Here is a 17,670-nt window from a genome sequence, read left to right on the forward strand (position 1 = left end):
GGTGCACACCCAGGATGCCATCCCGGGCCGCCACAGCAGAGCACGCGCACTTAATCGCTAAGCCACAGGCCGGCACCCAGCTGATGCCTCTTGGAGCAGCTAGGGCAGTGGCGAGCTGGCCCGGTGAGCTGATTGAGAAGCGCAGAGTCTCCACACGAAGGGGCAGGAAGGGAACTGCTCATATGGAATCCCATAGGACAAAGGTCTTTGCTGAAAGATTAGTATTTTAAAAGTTTAAAAATACTGATGCTCAGCCCCTATCCTCCTATTGAGTTGGTCTAGGGAGGGTCCCAGGTAAGGAAATTTTCCAGGTGATTCTGAGGTATGGCAAAGTTTCTGAACCACTGCAAGAGCAGGAAGTCAGGGGGGTTACACCTGTGGGGTGGTTTCAGGTTGCAATCCTTCCCTGATGAGAACTCATTCTCTATTACCTCACCCCACCCCATCCCTGTGCACCCTACTTCACCACACCTCACCCCACTCAAATTCACCCTACAACCACCAGCTGAGTTTGGATGTCTCTCCAGTCAGGCCCCTGGAAGACTCTGACTTTCCTCTCCCCAACCCCCAACCCTCACCACAGCAACTCTCAATCAATCAATCACCAAGTTCTGTCTATTCTGCAACTTAGCCCTCAAATCTGCCCTCTCTTGCCCATCTCCATAGTTGCTACCTTATTCTGGGCATTTATTTCCTCAACAAGTAGTTACTGTGTGCCTGCTACTCTTTACGTGCAAAGTATGTACACTGTATTGGTGAATAAAACAGATATAGTCCCCACACTGTGAGACTTATAGTCTAATGGGGGAGAAAGACCATAAACAAGTAAAGGAACAAATAAGTTTAAGATTATAAATGTAACTCCTGAGAAGGAAATAAGCAGAGTGCAGTGAGAGCGTAAGAGGTGGTGGAGGGAATCTGATTAGTCAGGGAGGGCAGGAGGGACATGTAACTTCTTTCTAAACTCTCAGCAGCAGCATCTTAGTCTCATTCCCTTCCAATCCATGCCCTATGCAACCACCAGAGTGATTTTTATAAGAGCCCGGACACCTTAGTGGGGATCATAGCCTCTTCTTGACCCAGCTCTCACCCAGTATCCCAGGATCACACGTCCCTTGGGCTCTAACTGCTTCAGGTCACTAGCCGCTGCAGGATCACCATGATCTTCCACACCCACTGTATACACTGTTGCCCTGTCTAGAATTCCCTTTCCACGTCCTCCATCTGCCTTGCTCCTATGAGTCTTTCAGAACACATCTTATGTCGCCTCCTATGAGAAGCCTCATTGGATCCTCCCTAGTTCAGGGGGTGGGGGCTGCCACTTTGCTGGGGTTCCAGGGCACTCCACGCTTACAGAAAGCACAGCCCTTTCTGCTCTGTGATGCGACTAAAGTTTCCTGGTCTGCTCCTGACTTGGAGCATCCTCCGGACAGGGACTGTATCTTGTTCCTCTCTCAGTTTTCCATGTCTGGCATGGTGCTTGGCACATTAAGGCACAGCAAATTTGAATGTTTGCTTGGAAAGTCCTTTGGATGCTTTTGGCCTCCTGGATGGTCCTGCTAGGTCTTAAAGGAATATAGGGGGACCAACTGTCCCAGTTTGCCCATAGGTACTAAAGCCAGGAGTTGAAGTCATCTTCTATCTCCAAAACCTAAGTTTTTTCCACACAGCGATGTCACAATTTTCTCTACACTGTTTTTAAAAAAAGTCATTGACAACTATCTAAATTGCATAGCTAACAAATATATGATCACGTTAGAAAATTTTGAAAAATACAGATAAATGAAAAGAAAAAAGTCACTCCAATCCCATCTCTAACCACAATCACTGTTAACATCATGTATGCATCCTTCCAGACATTTTCCCACCAAAACCATCCCATACAAACATGTCCAGGTTGTGACCAGGTTTAACGGTGTATGTGTGCAGCACTGTTCTCTCTTCCACAATTCCAGTGCCCTCACTGCCGTATTTCACACAAAAGAGACAATTCCTTGCTCAGAGTTCTGAAACTGTGGTTCAAACACAGTTGGGTTTTTTTTTACACTTCACCAGTTGCTTAAAACAGGACATGTTGCTTTCATTTTGGACCATGAATTCTATACCTTTACGATATCCTCAAGTCTTTCAAGCTCTCTGTGATGAACCAGTTCAACCCACTGCAGTCTTTTTCTGAACAATTCCCATCTGGAGTCCTCAATCCTCTGGCTCCAACATGGGCCGAGTGCTCTGTCGCTGCTGCCCAGCAACCGTCCTGAGACTTGACCTTCCTGCTTCCTGCATGCCCCACCTTCCTCTTTCTTAGATTACTCTCTCTTATTGCTGAACTCCATGCTCAAGCTACTTTTTAAGCAAAGGTGTGTTGGAGAAAAAAATTCTAATCCTTAAGTATTTGAAAATGCCTTTTTCCCCCCCAAACCTCAATTGATAGTTTGGCTAGCAAATTTGGATTTAAAGTTATGTTCCCCAGAAATTTGAAAGCCTTGCTCCATATTTTTCTTAGTATCTCATGATGCTGATAAGACGTTTGACGTGGTTAATAGTAACTGTCCTTTGTAAGTCTTCTGTTCTCTTTCTCTTCTCTGTCTTGGTCTCTCTCTCATCTCTGGTTTAAAGTGTGTGAGTTGTGTTTATGTGTGTAATTGCTTGGTAAAAGGGAATGTATATTTTACTGAGGTAGGCAGAATAATGCTCCCCATCCCCCTCAAAGACGTACATGCCCTAATCCTCAGAACCTGTGAATTTATACTTTCACATGGCAAAAGGGACTTGGCAGACGTGATTAAGGTTACTGACCTGGAGACAGGAAGATTATCCTGGATTATCTGGGTAGGCCTAATCTACTCATATGAGTCCTTAAAAGTGGAGAGCCTTTTCTCACTGCGTCAGAGCCAGGACAGAAGGAGGAGATGTGAAGTGTGAGTGGGACTTGGGCTGTCATAGCTGGCTTTGAAGATGGAGGAAGGGGACCATGAGCCAAAGAATACAGGTGGACTCTAGAAGCAGGATCTGCCCTCAGCTGACAGCCAGCAAGAAAATGAGGACCTCAGACTTACATCTGTGAGGAAGTGAAGCTGCTCGCAATGGGAATAAGCTGGAAATGGATTCTCCCCTAGAGCCTCCAGGAAGGGACACAGCCCTGATGACGCCTTGATTTTAATCCAGTGAGACCCATGCTAGACTATATCCTGCAGAGCTTAAGTTAATAAATTTGTGTGTGTGTGTTTTAAATATGTGTTGTTTAAAGCCACTAAAGTTTGTGGTAATTTGTTACAGCAGCAACAGAAAACTAGTATATTTATATTTTGATAAATGCTTCCAAAATTTTATCCCAAAAGGCTGAATTTTTTTATACTTATACCAACAGTTGATGAGAAAACTCTTTCTCAAAACCTTCACCAACATGGGATGTTTTCAATATCTTAATTTTTCCAAGCTAATCCTGAAAAATATTTCATTTTTGTTTTCATTTGTAGTCCTCTAATTTTTTTAAACGAGGTTGAGCATCTTTTATATATTTGTTAAACATGTTTTGTTTTGTTTGGAATTACACTTTTTTCTCATCCCTAGATTTCTAAAATTTCATGCTGTTATGACTGTGTATATAAAAATGGATCTTGTTAGGTGTTTGTTAAATTACTTTTAATTTAATGATTTGTACCTGCTTTCTGCTTTGGAAATTATGTTGCATATTAAACACTGTGGCAGAATCTGCTAGCTGTCTAACTCAATGTCAATATCCCCCTCCTTAGTAAGCGTATCCTGATCTTTATCTGGTCCTATTGCTGGCTGGGAATAAAGACTACTTTTCCTAGCTTTCCTTGCAGCCACGTTGTCAAAAGAAATGTAAGCAGAATTATAGGAAAGCTGCATAAAGATAGTTGCCACAGCTTAGAAGTCCCCCCACCTTTATTTTATTTGTTTATTTATTTTTTATCTTCTTGCTTTACTTCTTTTTCTGGCCTGGATTCAGACATAATGGCTGCAGTTCCAGCAGCCATCTTGGACTATGAGAATGGAAACCATTTACTAGATGGTAGAACAGGAAAGTAATAGTCTGGTGTTCCTGGTGACTCACTGAAGTCACCAAACCACCTCAGAACCTCCTACTTATTTTACGTGAGTGAGAAATTTCTATCTTGTCCATCTCTGATTCTTTTATGATTTTCTATTGTATGACGCAGCCAAATCTGATCCTAATACAGAAACTGCACTGATCTGCCATATCTTTTATCTCTTACCTTTCCCATTTCTCTCTTTTTGTTCTATTTTGTAGGTGAGTTTCTTGACTTTATCTTTAAAACTTCCTATTTTTTTATTTCTGCAATTACAATTTCATTTTCTAGGAGTTCTTTCTTTCTCATAGCATACATTTTCTTGTTTTATATATGCAATATCTTTTTAAATCTCAGAAGTTACCAATTGGAAAGTTTCTCCTATTTTAAAGTGTATTTCTGTTCCCTAAATTATTTCTTTCCTTTTTTTTTCCTGTTGGTTTATCTTGGGTTTTCCTTTTCATGTTGGAGACTTTCATCTGGTATCTATTGCTCCTTGCTTGCTGTTCACATTAGGAATGGGACAAATTAACATCATATGCCTTCTGATAAGATGCATAGAGAAAAACAACTACTTCTGTGATATTCTGCCAAAAGTGCATAACCTGAATTTAATCATGAGAAAACACTAGACAAACCCAAACTGAGTGACATTCTACAAAATAATTGCATAGTAGTCTTAAATGTCAATCCTATGAAACACAATACTAAAGGATTGGTCCCCATTAAAGGAGATAAAAAGAGACATGGCAACTGAACGTAACATGAGCTGGAATTTCTTTTGCTACAAAGAAAATTTTTTTTAAATAATTGCCAAAATCTGAATAAAGTTTACAATTAGATAATAGTCTTACATCAATATTAATTTCTTGATTTTGATAATTTATCTGTAATTGTGTAACAATGTTTTTAGGAAATAAGGCCTGAAGTATTTCAGTATAAAGGGGCATCATCTCTGCAAATGACTCTCAAATAGTTCAGAAAAAAATAAAAAATATATATGTATATCTATCTACCTATTTATCTATTAAGAAAGAGAGAGAGAAAAGGATAAAGTAAATATGTTAAAATGTTAATATTTCAGGAACCTGTGTCTAGTGTATATGCAAATTCTTTGTACTAGTCCTCCAACTTTTCTGTAAATCTAAAATTAGGCCAAATAAAAAGTTTTTAAACAAGAATATGGCAATAGACACACTGTGTGGGAGCCGCATGTACATGGGCTGGTTAATGGCAGGCTCCAATACAGTGCATGCAGGCAAGAAGCCAGCTGGAACTCTGGGAACCCTTAAATGCCAAAATAAGGAGGCATTTACCCTGGGAGTGTTTTCTCTAGTTATCTACTATTGTTTTTCCTAGGAAGTTTCTTAAGATTATTTAAATCCTCCAATTTTTGGCCTGGGGTAAGCGGCTGTCTACAAAGCCTTTCTGTCCAGTTTCTCAGTCCCATCCCCTATTTATCTGCTGTGTCAAAGTCTAGACCCTCTTTGGGGCTCTGCCAGACAGTCAGCTTCATGGTGTGTTCTTGGCTATGGCTTCCTCTACTCTGTTTCATCAATCAATACTCATTAATCTGTTTGCATCTTCCAGAAATTTGTTGAAATCTCTTGTCTACCAATGCCCTCTTCCATTCCTTTCATAGTGTTATTTTTGTTTTCATTCTTTATATATTTTTACTCCTGAGCATGTGTTACATCAGCCATCTTGAACCAGAACTCTTTAGACAATTCAATGTTAATTTTAATCTATAACTTATTACTCAAGGAACATCCTTTTTCTACTTTTTTTTTTTTTTTTGCCATATCTGACAATCTTTCAGCTTTTCAACATTCCATATTGTCATAAGCTTTCTCAGATCACTACAGATCATATTGAATTCTAAGCCTTTGGTACTTTTTGTCTTACTATTTATTTGATCACTTAGTGAAGTTATATTATTTAATAATTTCATGTGCATTGTCTTCCATTGTTTCACTTTATAGATTTGGGCTTGCTAAGGCCAAACCCAATTTATTCCTTTCTTTATACTTTATCTGAAGTAAGGATATGCTCAGAAGAATAGGGCAGCCAAGCATATCACATGCTACCTCTCCTCTCCCAGCCATGGCTGATTGGACCAGGCATCTGTTCTTAATGGGCAGCCAATCCATCAGTTGAGCAGAGACCTTTGAATGGTGTGGCTTGACTAGAAGAGATCATCTGAGCCAATTAGATTCCCTCCATTGTGAATTCAAACTATAAAATACAGAGATTGTTACTGGTCAGGGGTAGGCTTTGGAATGGCAAAGTCATGTCAGCTCAGTGGTTGAGGCAGCCATTTGCAAGATGATGAGTAAGCAAACGAAATTAGTCTTCAGAGAGATGAAAATGGTATAGATGTGGAAAAGAAGCTGAGATTAAGTGAGAAAGAGAGATTTATCTTTGTTCTTAACAGCTTTCTAGTTTGTATGAGGCTCACTTTCACAGAATTCTGTGAAATTGAAATATCTGTGACATTGAAATAAATCTTCCTTTCTAATAACTAAGGTAATTTTAGTTGGAATCTATTTCTTGCAACCAAAAAATAAAAAGCCTTAACTTTGTTATTTTAATTTCCTGGGTTTTATTTTTTAAAACAGAAAGAACTCTTTATTAACAAAGCTATGCATAAAAATTAACATCTATATTAATCAGTACCCAATTTAAAATGCCAGAGAATTAGGTTATTTTTTTTCTTAAGTCTTTGGATAGAATGTAGTCTTCTTCACTAATTGTTAACTGTTTTTTGTCAGTTTAATCTAAACCCACCACTAGAGTAAACATTTCTTCTGGAGAATGTCAGTATTGTTATTTCCACAGCCCAGGATTAGGCATGAATTTTCCATTGTAAGCTCTCCTCTAAGAGTTCCTACCAACAACTGATTAAGGAAACGTAATGCTTCCTCTGCTCCCTTCCTTGTCATTCTTCATCTTTCTCCAGAAGCAGTAGGGGAAGGACCCAATGCCTTCGACATGTTTCCATATTTGCTATTATGGAAATTATGTCTTACTGCAGTACCATCCTCTATATGCATCTTGACCTTTGAAGCTAGCGTTTTTTCTTGTTTTTATATCAAATTGATCAGATATATCAGGGGGTTTTTGGAAAGAAGGTATAGAGTTATAAAAATATCCAACCAGAGTAAAATTATTTAAACACATTTAAATCCTAATTTTGAAAGGGTTATAAAAGAATTTTATAGTAGTCCTCCAAAGTGAGTTCCTGAATGCAAGGACCATGTCTTTTAATTCCTTTCTACATTCCCTCCAAAAAGAAAAAAAATAGATTCAGAGCTATGTAACCTTCATCTGTCCAATAAATATAGTTGAATTGAATCATTTCAATTACCAGAAGAAAATTTTGTTAAAATTTTGTGCCAAGTTTCAAAATGAAAATATGTTTAAAGCAAAGTAAGGAAATGGCATTAAAATGTTTGAGTTGCAAAAGTCAGCAATTAAGAGTAATGTTCCAAAATAAGCACTGTCCATCTCCCGTGAATAAGCAGTTTATTTTGGCAACTGCAGAAGCTTGTCTTGGGTGGATTCATAATGCTCCATGCCATTGCTGTTCTCTTCCAGACCAGTTAGAGATTTATTTCTTGTTCAGCTATCTAACCGATTGCTAAAAGCTAAAACATTTCATATCATCTTCAAACAACAATTTTTTCCACTTTAAAATAGCTTATGTTCATAAAAGAAAATTCTGAAAAGTATGACAAAGTTGGAAAAATAAATTATCCAGAGTTCCATCATCCAAACTGATCCACTCAATATATTCTTCTAGTTATTTTCTTCTCATAGACCAAAAAAAATACGTGTTAATTGTTTTTTACATAGAATAATAAGCTAATCTACATGAAATGCTGAGTAACTTATGATCTAAATTATAATGTACCATTTGTCCATGAAGTCCCCCAGGCTTACTTTTGTGCTCTAGGTCAAAGTTGCCCCACTGGAAGAAACACTGTGGCCTCAATCTCAGTATGTTTGGGTACATATGTGTTGAGGAAGGAGGGGGAAGCATTCGAAAACAATGCTTCTCAAACTTGGCTGTGCATAGGAATCATCTGTCGATCTTGTTAACATGTAAAGTCGGCATTTTTAACAAGCTCCCAGGTGATGTAGAAGCTGCCAGTCCATGGACACACTTTTAGTAGCAAGATCCTAACATAACCTGGAACATAAGAGAATTGATGGAAAAATTTTGGCTTTCTCACTTCCACCTGCCATTAAGCCATTGCCACATCCCTGACCCATTTCTGCGAAGACACGGGACTATTTCTCATACTTGGAAAATTTCCCACAGGCTGAGGGTGGAGTAAGGACTTGCTTACTACAATGCAAGTGAAAATATTGAGCAACTATAGTGAGTCTCTCTCCTCTGCACAGGAAGCTGTGCAGAGTTTACAAAGTATCTGTTCATCTCTTCTCCCTTGGTAGTAATATCTATGATATGTGGACACAGTGTTTCCTAGAATAAAGGCTACATTTCCCTGCTCCCCTTGCAGCTGAATGTGGCCATGTCACCAACTTCCAGCCAATGAGATCTAAGCAGATGTATGTGTGCAAGCCATGTTTTTAGGATGGCAATTAAATTAAATTGAGATATCTTCTTATAATGTTCTCAGTGAATTTCAGAAATGGGGTTTTAAGGATGAAATTAGCAGTCTACTAACTAGTATTATGAATGCTAGAAAGGAACTCTCATTGGTTAAATTAAAGATATTTTAGATATAAGGTTGGCTAAAATCTTTTAGAGACACTCCACACCCTTTCATGAATAGAGTAAAAGAATCCAGCGAGGCCTGCAGTCTGCACCTTTAGGAACTGTGCCTGAGGCTTGATCTCTAAATGATCCTGGGTCAAGTCTTTGGTTTCAGGCTGCCTGAAGATGACTACCTAGATAAGAGATTCCTGCTGTTGGAATGTTGTCATGCCCCACTCCACCAAATTCTTCACTCCAGGCAAGATTGGAAACTGGAAGAGATGGAATTGAGACTTCATTGAGTTGAAAGAATAGATAATATAAACTATTCTTATGCCTGCTTATAAATTAATGTTTTGTTAATAAATGTCTGCTTTTGTGGCAGAATTTGTTCTGAGACTTGCTTTTCATAACACCTGGTAGCAAAGTTGGGGAAGCACCTCAAATCTACTGTTCTCTACCCAAAAGACCCTCAGAGTTGTGTGCGACCCAATTGGCTTGTGTCAGTTCACAGTGACGAGCAAGAGGGATAAAAAGAGTAGGATTTTCTGAAGTCCATGGAACCACCATAGAGCGCTGGATGTCTCTCCTCCCGAAGTGTTTTTACGTCAGAGAGAAATAAATTTCCAAGTTGTGTCAGACACTATCATCTTACAAAAGTTTCTGGTAGTCACAGTGGAACCTATCCGATAGTCCTGCATGCCCCAGTCACCACCCCAGAACAACCGTCCCATGGACAGCTCTCATGACTTAACCTCCCCCTCCTTGTGCTTGTTCTCTTCTGTATTTGGGATTCTCTCCACCACCAACCTCCTCCCTCTACTTTCAGATACTTTGCACTCCCCTCCAAACGCTTCTGAGAGTAATCAGAAATATTTACTCTCCCAGGGCAGGGCCTTCTATGACATTGCTGCCTTGGTGGGGACTTAATCACTCGCCTTTACTATTTCAAGGAAAAAAGTTTCTAATCTTAACTATTTTCCAATAACAGATATATGAGATGTCAGGCATTTTACCATTAGACTCCACGTCTTAGCACATATGATTTTAAAAATAAAAACGACCAGTTCAGGATCAAATATAACTCAAGCCCATATAACATGTTTGGGATTTCTTTCCATTTTTCAATTATTTTCTTTATTTCACTCTTTGCATTTATTTCGCAGATTTCAAAAAAAAAAAGCAGTTTTTCAAGATTACAAATGCCTTGAGACTACATAATATTCAAGAATACATAACATGGCTTCGCCAGTTAGAATGCCTTTCAGTCCTATTACCATTCTTTGTCCTTCTCTTCATGCTTCTCTTCCCATTTCTTTAAAATAGGAAAAGGAACTAAATAAAGGGCTTCACACTGCTAAGACTTCTAACTTTTTGCACAGTAGAGAACCATAATTTTGATTCCTTGGACATTTCCTCTTCATGCAAAAGTCCAGTCCATGATGAAAGCAGTAGAGTATGAATGATTTAGTGTGCGTTCTAGAGTCAGTCTGAGTTCAAATACTGGCACTAGCTATGTGCCCTTAGGCAGATAACTTAACCATTCTGTGCCTCGGTTTCCTCATCTAAAAACTGGAAATAATAATAATGCCTACTTCACAACGTTGTTGTAAAAATTGAATAGGATAAATTTAAAGAGCTAGTGTAGTGCTGGGCATGTAGTAAGCATTTAATAGCATTCATTTATTCAACAAATAATTACTCAATGTGTACTATAAGCAAAGTACTGTTTAACATCATAGCAAATTGGAAACTGATGTAGACTAGGTTCCTACTCTTAAGGATTTGCTGTCCAATGGGAGAAATAAAACATGCAAAATAGATAACTATAATAGAAATGGATATATGTTGAAATATTCAGATTATTTATTGCAATATATTAAAGATCGTTGCAAATTCTTTGTTATTCTTTCTATTGAGTGTAATTCTCTATGCCTTAAATTTGAGCTGGCCTTAGTAGCTTGGTTAACTAACAATGTAACAGAAGTGATGTTCTAGGACTTCCACAGGTCTTTTAGAACCCTTGTTCTGAGGGAAGATAGCCATCATGCAAGAAGTCCAAGTGTCTGGAACCATTATGCTGTAAGGAAGCCCAAGATATTGATCTGGTGAACCTGCATAGACAGAACACTAGTCTGTTGTTCCAGCCAGCCAAGTCCAGGAATCAAACATGAGTGAAGAAGCTGTTCTGGCAACATCTTGGCAGCCCAGAAAATGCAATGTGGAGAAGCACTGAGAACACAAACAACATCCAGAACCAAGTCCCCAGGTGAGCCATCCCAGCCCGGTGACTAGATATAACTTTTAATTATTTATTTATTTATTGGCTGAGGAAGATTTGCCCTGAGCTAACATCTGTTGCTAATCTTTCTCTTTCTGCTTGAGGAAGATTCACCCTGAGCTAACATCTGTGACAATCTTCCTCTATTTTGTATGTGGGTCACCGCCACAGCATGGCCGCCAATGAGTCAGGTGTAGGTCCGTGCCTGGGAACCAAACTTGGGCTGCCAAAGCAGAGCATGCCAAACTTAACCACTAGACCATGGGGCCAGCCCCGATATAACTTTAGATAAGCCATGTAAACTGTCCTTGCTACAGACTGCTTATTTCCAATGGGGTTATGATAGTTGTCTTGCTTATGTCACTATGCATACTGGAATGAAGGAAACAATATGTGCAGAAAAGAGTTAGCATAACAGGCCTGAGATCGCTATATGTAGAAAGCTCTACTTGCAAGATTAGCCCTTGGCTGGCATCTGGAAACTTGGCTGCTAAACAATTCCCTACATTGACATAAAACTTTCCCTAAATGACAAGTATGGCTCACTATGGCTAGACTGTTTGTGCAAACAGTATGGTTTATGCGAACACATGCTTTTCTTCTGGGAGTCTGGAATTTTGGTGTGTGGTAGGCAGAGAGTGCGTATCTGACCAGCTCTTGATAAAAACCTTGAGCACCAAGTTGCTAATGAGCTGCCCCAGTAGACAATGCTTTGCATGTGTTGTCACGACTCAATGGTGAAGGAATTAAGTCACTCCACTGTGAGAGGACTCTTAGAAGCTTGAGTCTGGTTTCCTCCCAGCTTTGCCTCATGTGCACTTTTTCCTTTTTCTTATTTTACTTTGTATCTTTTCATGGTAATAAATCTTAGCCATGAGTACAAATAGATGATGAGTTCTGTGAGAACTTCTATCCAATCACTGGATGTGGGGGGTATTCGTGGGAACCCCCAATACATAGTGTTTTAAAAATTGTGAGAGAAATATTGGAGAGCTCTTCACCTTTCTTATCATAAAAGGTGGTATCCTTCCTGACTTTCTTATGCTCTCTTCTTTTTTCCTTCCTCCCCCGTATATGCATATTGAACTTCCTTCCCATCTAAGTCCAAAGTGGGCATGTGGACATAAACACACTGTTGGAGATGATACTTTTAGTTCTTCAGCCCTAGAGAAGCTGTGTAACTGCTATCTTGCATACAAATACAACAGTGGTTGCCTGCATTTTATTTTTTATCCAATTGTTTGCCTTGTGTGGGTGTAGTACAAAAGCTTTTATCTCATTGGTCTGAAGATATCACTGAAATTTCTTTTTAAAGTATTTACCCAAAGACTAAACTGGTGATAAAAAAAGTAATTTCTTTGCAATTATACAGCAAGACTTCATAAATTTATGGCTAGTCACTTAAGAACTGGCACCACACATTGGCAGGAATTTATATCTGCCAATATATTTACATAGACATAAAATCTATGCAGCATATTCTGCTATGCAGCATATCTGTCTCACATTGTGTAATATGCATGACTTATTTTCAGATGGTTTTCCCGATAAACTTTGTGATTATATTTTCACGGAGCTGAATACCATTTCTTTAATCTCAGAGAACGACAAGAGTTTAGGCACTGTGACGAGCAAAGTCCTTGGATTTGGCTCTAGAAATCAACTGAGCACAGTATATTTTAAGAATTCACCAATAGGCCAGTAAACTACTGAATATTATGTGTTAAGTACTTTAAATATTATGTGCTAAGCACTTTAAATATGTTGTAGACACAAGACTGAGAGTTAGGAGAGTAAGTTCTAACCCAGTCTATGCTCTAAAGATACGATCTTGATAAATGATTTATCCTTACTGGACCTCTATCACACCAACTATAAAATGAGAGGGTTCAAGTGAACCATTTTTTTCTATCTCAAACATTCTATGGTTCAATAATAATATGAAGCGTGGGATAAGTGCCAAATGAGAAGGTACATATCTATTTTGTAGAAGGGAGAGGTTCCTGAAGGCTAAAACAGGAAAATTTAACTGGCCAGAAAAGAAAGAGAGAGGCATTCTTCTTGGGGGAGGAGTTTGGGTGAAAGTACAGAATCCACTCTCAGAGATCTTAGAGAAATTTCAATATGAAATAATGATATTAATAATAGCTAACCATTATTGAGTATTTACTAAGGTAATATGTATTATCTCATTTAATTCCCATAACAATGCTAGGTATTGTTTTTATTCCTGTTTTACAGGAGAGAAAACTGAGGCACAGAAAGATTCAGAATGTTCATGAGATCACATAGCAAGTGATAGAATCCAAATGTGAACCTAAGCAATCTGATACTGCAGAGAATAGCTTCCAATTGTTGTTATGGCAGTCACATGTGAAAGTCAGCAACTAAATTCTCCACAGAAGCACTATAGTTTGGATGCAATTGGCTGGAAAACCATAAAGAGAAAACAATAGACCATCATCAAGAAGAAGAATGATAGTTACCTTTCATGGAGTGCCATTTGTGTGTTTCTCATTTATTAGCTCTAACCTTCACAGACGTTCTTTGTTTTTATTTTTGTTTTAAATTACCATTTAACAGTTGAGAAATCTGGGCTCAGCAAGTTCAACTTACAATAGGTAGGAGGGTTGAGATTTAAGCCTGAGTTTATCTAATTTCAAAAATCCTTATTCCACTATGCCATGCTGGATTCTCAGCAAGAAAAAGATGATGTGAAAATATTAAAAACAGCTGTATTCTACTGTATGCTTTTATTTATATGAAATTCTAGAACAGGAAAAACTAGTCTATAGAGACAAAGCAGATCAGTAATTGCTTGGGGCAGGAGAAATGAAGGGATTGACCGCAAAGGGACACAAAGGAAATTTTTGGAATGATGGAAAGATTTTATATCTTGATTATGGCATTGATTTCATTTACATTATATTTGTCAAAACTCATTGAAATGTACACTTAAAATAGGTGCATTTTATTATAAGCAAATTATACCTCAATTAAGTTGATTTTTAGAAAACCAACTGAATCTAGTATTTGGTCCCCTAGACAGAAGCTGGGGCCACTGGCACAATGTATCTTTTCAAATACATGGGATCGTAATGGTGGATATGAAACACTACCTCCATTCCAACCATCTTCCATGGTACCTTCTTGTATTACAAAGGCTGAAAGTCTCAAAATTACATTTACCTGACTTCTTCACAGCTAATGCTCAGACTGTGAGTTAAATACACTCAAGAGACTTGAAAGGCAGGAGTGACACCAGGGCCACCTGCCTTCTCTCATGCTTGTTGCTGCTGGCAAGTAATGTTATGCAGGCATTGGGTTTTTCTGCAACAGCGTCCAATATCTAATCTCCAGCTTCATAAGTGTTATGAATTAGTGGCTGCAAGGATGACAGTGGCTTCATGATCTTCAAATTGCAAATATGGCAGAGTGTGCAAGAACTCAAAGTTTCCCTGACAGACTCTCAATTTCCCACAGTTATGACGTGGCCGAGGTGATAGCTCCCGTGGCAAAACAGTTTGATAGTTATCTCCTGGGAGTTATTTCTAGAGGCTCAATTTAGAGACTGCTCCTCCGGCTCTCCAATGATTTTGCAGAGCATCAAACTACCTGCATTAAATCCCTTTCTATTTATAATCTGGAGTGAGTTCTGTTTCCCTGGAACTATACACTGGCATTACCATAAAAGATGGTGTGAGTTACTTCAGTCATAATGGTAACCAAAATACTTGCCTGCATCATCAGATTAATAGCACCTTTTACAGAGTACCGACTTTCTGTGAGGAAGAACTCAATGAGGTACATGCAGAGGACAGCTTTGTTCTTTTCCCCATCCTACTCAAACTCTGTGGGTAGATTTGTCCACCACTCCATGAATGAAATGAGGCAGATCTCCTTACTTCTTCAGTCACTCTCAGATCATAAAAGTACTCAAATTCATTTCCATCCCAAAATGATCTCATTTCAGTCGTTTAAATGTCCAGTCCAGGGTCATTAGCATATAACCCAATGTTCTCATCCAATTTAAAGCTCATTTACACCCCCAGCTTGAGATTCCTATGAGCTGGAAAGTCTGTCATTTTGAGGATGAGGACATGGTTGGTGTTTGCTCCATTTCTCTGTAAGATGCTTCTCAGTTTCCCTTCTCCTTCCCATGTCCCCTCTCCCACTAGACTGCCTCAGGATCCTCCGAGGTTGGAATGTGGTTGGGAAGAGGTAAAACTAGTCTCTAAAAGTCTCTAAACTGGTCTGGATATAATCTGGCATTGGAGCCCTCTGGGTATGCAGATTCCCAACGCTGATTCTTTCTCTGCAGGGGTGCTGGCATAGCTTCCTCAGAGAAACCCCCACTGCGACCTTCCTACTTCCAACTAGCTCCTTTCTAGGCTGCCCAGCGATGAATCTTCCTCAGTTTTTACATCCAATGTTATATTCCAACTTCTTTTTGCTGAAGTCCAGCTTGGCAGGAAGCCTCCTTGGACAGTCTTTTCAAAATGACTCCCAGCTAGCTCCATCCTGCCAGCCCACTGGGCACACAGGAAAATTTCTCACTTCATTGTTCTGCTGTCAGTAGGAGAGCATCTAGGCCCCAGTGGCCACCAGACAGGTAACTTCAGCCATAGCCTTCCACATTTAATCTCCCAAGGCGTGAGTCAAACATCAGTTCCTGCTTCCCTCGAGTTTTCCCTCGAGAGAGGGAAGCCCTCCTCTCCCTTCCCAGATGAGGAGCACGAGAACAACTCTCAAAAAAAAATTCCTCTGTTTTTGGCCTCATCGGCCTTGATTCCTTTATCAGTAGAAGACGGGTGATTGCATATGCCAGCTCAAATAGTCTCATACTCTAAGTGTGTCTTACATAGGTGGTTTAGCAACTCACTTTAGAATGTGGAGGTACTTTGCAATTATTTATTTTATTTTTGGTCTTGAAGCCATGAAGCTTTGGTCTTCATGGCCAAACCTGAGACTGAATGCTATTTAATTATCACAACAATGTTATAAGGTAATGATTAATGCTCCCATTTTAGAGACAAAGAAACTGAGATTCAAATGACAGAAAACAGAATTCCACCACAAATTAGTATGACTCTAAGGCCTCTGCTGTTAACCATTATGATTATGTGTTTGACACTGCAAACATTTATGACTGTTATGGGTTGAATTATGTCCCCCAAAATTCATGTATTGAAGTCCTAACCCCTAGTACCTCAGTACATGACCTTACTTGCAAATAGGATTGTTGCAGATGTAGTTAGTTAAGATGAAGTCATATAGGAGTAGGGTAGGCCTCTACTCCAATATAGTTAGTGTTTTCATAAAAAGGGGAATATCTGGACACAGCTGTGCACACAGGGAGAAAGCCATGTAAAGACTAGAATTAAGCTGCCACAAGCCAAGGAACTGCCAGAAGGTAGAAGAGAGGCCTAGAACAGATCCTTCTCTAACGCCGTCAGAGGGAGCATGGCCCTGCCCTTACCTTGATCTTGGACTGTGAGCCTCCAGGCTGTGAGACAATAAACTTCTGTTTTTTAAGCTATTCAGTTTGAGGTACTTTGTTATGGCAGTCCTAGAAAACTAATAAAACAACTATGTGATAGCCATGGAAATATGACTGAAATTCCAGTTGACATAAGCACTGTGTGAGAGAATACCTGAGCTGCTAAGAGAAGAAAAGGCACTGGAGCAGCCAGAGTGGGGACTGGTATTTGTCCATGTTGGATGCAGAAGATTGGGTTGGTCATTAAGAACCTTTGGACAGGCTGTTAAGTAGAAAGCTTCTAAATTAATTTCACTTCCCTAACAACAGAGAAGTGTTACTAAATTTACCTTGAGAAACTTTAAGAAAACAAACCTCAAACCAGAATTTTGCATAACCACTTCTGGGAAAGCCTCAAGAAAGTTGGAAGTGGGACAAACAGGAAGTTGTACCTGTATTTGAATGTAGAGAACTAAGAGGAAATGAAGGGGCAACACAGCGTAAGCTTATATTTAATATTTAATGTTCTCACTGGCTTTGAGAATAGGAGTGTTAAGTACTAGAATATTTTAATTAAATTCACTTATATATTCATGGGACCTCCAAATATGTAAACAATTATAAAGATTTTCAAATTGTAATTCATGGAGAATCTGGAGACACATTTGCATGTCCTAAACAAGATACACACACACGCACATAAACATATTATTGTTTTAGAGCCTTGAGGTTTTAGGTTTTCATTTCCCAAAATATTGCCTCAAATAGTATAGACATGCAACTAAATATCAATAAAAATATCTCAAAATTTCAGTGGCTTATTACAATAAATGTTTATTTTTCACTCACATCACAGTCCAATGTGGATCAGATGGCCCTCCTTCAGCTGTAGCTATACCATCTGGAATGCTTGGCCTCCACCGAGGCAAAAGGAGGGATAGAGAAGGCACACTGGCTCTTAATTGCCTCAGTACAGAAGAGACACATGCCACTTCTGCTCACAGATCATTGGCCAGAGCAAGTCACGTGGCCCAACCTCACTGCAAGTGAGGCTGGGAAATGTAGGAGAACACTTGGACTATTTGGGGAACACTAATTATCTCTGCCATAAAACTGTACACGCAATAAGTGT

General features: G+C 39.1%; 1 long non-coding RNA gene across 1 annotated transcript; it reads right to left on the reverse strand.

Annotated features, from left to right (window-relative positions):
- Positions 1-8,040: 8,040 nt before the first annotated feature.
- Positions 8,041-17,463, reverse strand: LOC131421850 (uncharacterized). The gene is made up of 3 exons (XR_009223958.1): positions 17,388-17,463; positions 8,973-9,050; positions 8,041-8,247 (listed from the first exon to the last, which is right to left on the reverse strand). It is a non-coding gene; the product is annotated as an uncharacterized LOC131421850 (long non-coding RNA).
- Between the last annotated feature and the right edge of the window lie 207 nt (positions 17,464-17,670).

The sequence above is a fragment of the Diceros bicornis genome, chromosome 3, assembly GCF_020826845.1.
Source record: "Diceros bicornis minor isolate mBicDic1 chromosome 3, mDicBic1.mat.cur, whole genome shotgun sequence".
Taxonomy (NCBI): Eukaryota; Metazoa; Chordata; class Mammalia; order Perissodactyla; family Rhinocerotidae; genus Diceros; species Diceros bicornis.